The following is a 6149-nucleotide window of genomic DNA, read 5'->3' on the forward strand; positions in this document are numbered from 1 at the left end:
CGTCCCCGCTGCCCCTCGGAGGAGCCGCCGCCTCCCGCCGGGCAGAGAGCGGGCAGGAGGAGCTGTACGGGCGGACTTATGCGAGCTGTCAGACAGACTAAAGCAGAAATGATGATTGCCGTCTCACAGCACTCCCTGTACGTGTTTTCTGCGATTGTATTCCCCAACTGCCACTTTATTATTTATCTCTCCTTTAAAAACAACATATAAATGGCATGTATGTCTATTGCTACAAAAATCTTAGCCCATGCTGTCACAATGAAGTTACTAAAAAAAAAAAAAGGGGAAAAAATACACAACATGATGAAGAAAGACACCCAGAGGCAAGACTGAGCAAGAACGCTTTGTGAGGAGTCCAGAATCTTACCTCCTCTTTGGCTTCATGTTTTGTTTCCAGTCACCTTAAGACTCAGGGAAAAAAAAAACCTACTGAACGAGCAGTTCAACAGTGAGAAAGAACGGCTCTTTGCATGACATGGCTTGGTATGGCTATATTTACAAGTTAGTCATGCCAAATATTGACACATTAGGGTCACCTAATGGAGATAGGGAAGATGGAAAACGAGCCAGGTAGTATACAGCCTGGTGTTCTGTTTCTATGATTACATTTTAAGTAGTCCTTCACCCAAAGTAATCTCTTTGGAAAAAGGTAGATACAGCTGCAGAACTGAAAGAGGAGTTCGGGAAGTCAGCTAAACACCTGGATGGATTCTCCCCTAGCTTACAACTACAATTTCCATGTCATTTTTGGTCACCATCCCGTAAGGAAGGAGCAGCCTGTGTTTCGAGTACACAGCAGTTCAACTCGGGAACGTCAGGCTGCGCCTTTCCTATCAAGTTGGATGTACCTAGACATGTCTGTCATGTCTGACATGGAGACCAGCTGGCATGGAACGACCTGCAAATTGTTGAATAATACGGTTTATGTAGCTTTCTTCCTTTTGAAGAAACAGTGGACGTTATCCGAAACTGTGTTAATCCCTCTTATGAGGTAACTCCACCATGAGTCTGGGAATGGGATAGCTGGCACGGGCCAAAGACACACCAAGGAGAAATTTACATCATAGACAGTTTCATTCCAATGCTCAGGAATATTCCCTTTAAATTTACTAACATAGACATAGACTAAAAGTACAATGGAGACATTAACTGAGATATGAGGTAGATAAATAAACAGTCTTTATGCATGCAGAAACTGAGGCAAGGGTCTATTCTGATTTGTTTACACGGAATTATATGAAGATATGTAATAGCTCCCATGACTTCAATGGAGTTAATTGAAATTCACGCCGATAGATTTAGGATGATAATTTAATGTTCCAACAGGTTACATTTTCTTAAGTATGTTTTCTTAGGGCCCCATCTAAGCTAACCATCTAGATGCTAACCACCTAAATGCTACCAAGCTCCTACTCTGCATATGTACTGCCAACACTGCGATCCCCGAGACTTTCACCCACCCTCAGTCTGACTCCTGAGGCTTCTAAAGTGAGTAGGTGCACTGTTTGCCATGACCATTCACAGGTTCTTGGACTTCTTCCCTGGATAAGGGAAGCGCCTGACTCTTGTCAACACTAAGCAGCCAGGATGGTGAAGACAGCGTTCTTCCAGGATTTACAAGATGTGAGGTTTAATCCCTTCAGGCAGAGATGAAAGATGAACACACCTTCCCAGCCGGGACAAAAACCTGCTTGCTTTCCTTGAAAGGAGGCGGAGAGGGAGGTATGAAACCCAGTCTCAAAAAGCAACATGAGCCTGGGAGAGCAGATCATTAGAGGTAATGCTATACAATGAGTATTTTGGCTTGTCCTGGAGGGGTGGCTTTTATTTTAAAACACCTGGTGCGATTTTTTGTCTTTTTTTTTTACAGGACGTCAAGTTAGTGAACTCTTCTGCAATCAAAATCTATGAATTCGAACAATCTACAATGTTATTAAATATGCCCTATCTTTAAAGTAAACATCGGGATCCTCAGGATAAGGACCTTGTGAAGTAAGCATACACAAATGAGAAGATCAAATGCAGTATTTGGTGGGTAGTTTTAACCGGTGTACTGTTCCATGTTCCCTTGGTGGTTACGAAACAGAGGCACTACATTTGGGATTCGGAACAAATGCCAGGCAGAATTTCTAGCTTTGTTAAATAACACACATTAGTCACTGTTTTCACCAATTCCACTCTATTATGCCATGCTAAGACAGTAAAGGAAAGATATCTTGACTTCTTTTACTTACATGGTGTACGTGAAGACAAGAAAATGTGTTCTCTTCGGTTCTGTCTTCTAAGACTGGTGAAATTTTCATGCTAAGAGCCCTACAGTTTCAAGCATGCTCTTGTTTCAGCTGATTATAACAGACATAAGGGTTCCTATCTATATTTAATAAAAGCAAGTGCAACATTTTCTGAAGTGATTGCAGAGCAGAGCTGATTGTCTAAACCAGGCTCATAACCAATACATGAACTGAGTGTATGCTTAGGAGAAAATTCCAATGGACGTTCATATGACTAGACTATAAAAATGCTTCTTGCATTGCTCTTTATTGACCTCAGAACCTCAAAACTTATTTTGAAATGCATTTTTTCCTTAAACATCACATCAACTTACAAAAATCTTAAAAAGTCAAGTTCTGTTTAAAAAACAGAATTTTCACTCCTCACAAAGAAAAGTGGTATTTAATCTTCAGGTTATACATCAATCCCGCTAGAGATAAATATGGTGGAATGAGATGGGGCTGGTAATTATGTTGGGTTAATTGAATGGGTATCAGTTGGTTGACATGGCAACTGGACTGCCAAAATATTGACCACACACGTGGAATGTACATGTGTGATAGTTACTTTTTAAATCTATATAGAAAAATATATACATTGCATCCAACAGATGATACTTTCCAAAATCTCTGCTCCAAGTTATGAAAATGCAGAATATGTTTTCAATATAATGTATTGTACATAAGAATAAAATAATATTTATGCACCTGGCTCAGTCATCTCTGTGAGCCTCCAACTCTCAGAGGCAATGCCCAGTGACAGCTGCTGGGGAGAGTGAAGATGAGGCATTAAGAATTCCTGTAGCACTGAAATCAGCCAGAGAACATATATAACTGGAACAAAAACTTCAACAGATGTTAGGGGTATTAAAGCCAATTGAGCATTTTAAGGACTTTCCCCACTTCCTACCTGATGCAAATGCCAACAAGATTAAAATCCCATCAATCATCGCTGCAACCAAAACTGAAGAACTTTGATACAGTTCCCAAATGTTTTCTCAGTACTACAGCCAGGGCCAGCTTGATATTTGGTAGAAAATTAAAAAAAAAAAAAACAAACCCACAACAAAAAACCCAAAGCAGATTTCTGGCTAGAACTTTTCTCTGCATGTAAATTCAAGGCTAAAGACATCTCTGAGTTGGCCAACGCATCAGTTATTGAGCCAGTCTCAAAGTTATCTTCAATCAGCTTTGCAGTGCTGCACCAGTGCAACAGTGCTGCACCAATGCAAAGCTACTGCAGAAATGCTACTGAACCAGCAGGAGGAAATTTAAGCCTTAGAAGAATAGTCTCACTTTTTTTAGTCGCTTTTCATGGTCTTCAATGTATCCCCTGAAATCTCCAGAGACCACTCCTCTGAATTATTCCATATTTAGGTTTTCAGAGATACTTTATTTTGCACAGTAAAGATAAATGCCCCAGTGAAGCAAGTCAAACCTCTCTTGACTGTAGGCTATTGCCTACAGGAGGACACTAACATAGACCAGACCCCTAACTTTTAAGCAGCTAAGGGAGGGTGGGGGGTTAATCCCATTCTAAGAAACTATCTTTCAGGCTGTAAGCAGTTCTATAGCTACCGTGCAGCAGTGAGCCTGCTATGTGTGTGTTCACTGTTGACCAGTGGTTCTCTCCTTCCAGAAGGCAGCATTGCAGTCCCAACTGTACCTGGGCAGCCTCCTCATGACCAGCTTCATAATGAAATAAGCTGCCTTCCAGGGTAAAGGCAGAAAGTTTATTCAACAGCTGCAGAAGACTATAAAGAGCAGTCTGTAGATTTAGGATTTCAACTCCTAGCCTTTCTTGATTCTGCACTTGAAGTAATGCAAAGAAATCATCCACTAGCCCAGGGTTGTGAATGTTGTCTCTTCTTGTATGGAAGCCGGCTGTCCTTAAGAGGAGAGAAAACATCCTGAGTCAGCCAGACTGTGGGAAGTCCAGCACCTGGCATACACAGGCTACATCTGCAGGAGTAAATATAATGTGCTCAAGAGCATTGATAGAGCCTCTGGCACTTAAGCCAGCTGGCACAGGATAGGCCACATCCATTCTGTCCATCCTTCTTACTGCCCGTGAAAGGACAGCCTTACGCAAACTACTCATTAGGAACACTTCCTGGACTGCCTAGCTTCCCAACAGTACCCAGGAATCGATCAGGAGAGTCGCCACAGACTAACCATGTGCCAGGGACCGCTCTAACAATTTAACAGTATCGCTGGCTGGGTTCCAGTGCCAGGAACCCTCCCTGGCAGCGTTCAGTTTTGTCTTCTGGTATAGGCACAACCTGTGGGTCCCACCCATGTTGCAAGGGATAGAGGCAGCTGCAAACTGGCCATCCCTTTGGGGACTCTTACCAGCTGGTTGAACTGACAGGAGCTTTTTCACGTCATGGCCTAAACTGGAATAAAATAAGCATTGGAATCTGGGAACTGCAGCAGCTTCAAAAAGCAGCTTCAGAACTTGAAAGCAGCTTAAAAAAATAGTTCCATATTCTTCTGGTCAGGCAGCTGTACACAGCCTCCACTGGAGGCAGCAAAGAATCAATGTAAATTGGGCAGAATCACAGTGAAATCAACTTAATCACAGAACAGAATAAAAAGATTTTTTTTTTCTTTTTTTCTCTTCATATGCATTGTCTGTATAAATGCAAGATCTTTTAGATCTCGTATGGCAATGGACTAAAGTTGTCAATATCTTTAGTTTTAGCCCAAAGGAAAGGAAAAGTTAAAAATAGTTTTATATGACCTTTACAAGCTGGTCTTTCTCCTAAGACAGAAAATGACTTTGCCTCACATTACATTATTTTTAACAAGCTATAACATACTTACTGAATATTTTGCTACTGTGATTGCTCTCTTCAGCCTCTTTCCTGACTTGATTTTCCCCCCAAAATTACTAGTCTATTTATGAATGGAGAAATTTTCACACATAACAGAATAATACTGTACTGAGACAGGTGAAAACGTTCTATTCATTTGAGGGGTTGATGATGATGATGATGATTACTATTATTTTCCACTTTTTTGTCTTATTCTAAGCTAAAATGTCGGGTTTGTCCAAGTTTTTCTCACAGAACATTAATACCAAATGGTTCCGAAACTGAAAACTGACTTGGATTTGACTTGTTTTATTGTTGGTGTTGAAGCGTCATATTCAAAATATCACATTGTAAAAGTCTTTTCTACAATTTTCACTCTAACTTGTTTCTATTTAGGAAACACAGCTAGATGAAAAAAAACCAACAGGTGTAGCTATGAGAAGACCTTATGTTGCTGAATTAGTACCTATTTGTTATTGTAAAAGATAAAAATCTAATTGACGAATCACTATTTATGATATTCATTTAGATTTTACATTGAGCTCAGCCTGGATAACAGAAGCAGTGCAATTGTTTTCACCTTTTCCAGTTGGCATACTCATCTGGGGAAGTCTTCATGCATTTTAATAATGATTTAGTGACAAATACCACAAGGGAAAGGTTTCTGTCTTAAAATGTTAATTTCCAGTTAAAATATTCAACTGAGAGGCTATCTCTCTTGTATGCAAATTTTGTAAAATGTTGTTCTGATGTACCAAAGAGTTTGTCTCTGTAATTAAAGGAATGCAGATGGACTTCTATCACTGCCATCAGGTACTATACATAGATATGGCTATTTACACCCATCTTCTTACTTACTTTGCAGTGCTAGTTTAGTGGAAATATCACTTTGGTATTTTCAGTTAAGTCAGAAATTGCAGTCAGATGTTTCTGTTAAAGGCTGTCATAGAGTGAGAATGTTCCTTGGTCAGTGTTGCCCAATGCAGCTGTGACCTCTGCAATTATTCCATTTGAAAACACAGGATTCAGAGTAAAAAACCCCCTTTGTTTCAGACGGAGCTAT

The sequence above is a fragment of the Pygoscelis adeliae genome, unplaced genomic scaffold (genome assembly GCF_000699105.1).
Source record: "Pygoscelis adeliae isolate BGI_AS28 unplaced genomic scaffold, ASM69910v1 Scaffold17, whole genome shotgun sequence".
In the NCBI taxonomy this organism is placed as follows: domain Eukaryota; kingdom Metazoa; phylum Chordata; class Aves; order Sphenisciformes; family Spheniscidae; genus Pygoscelis; species Pygoscelis adeliae.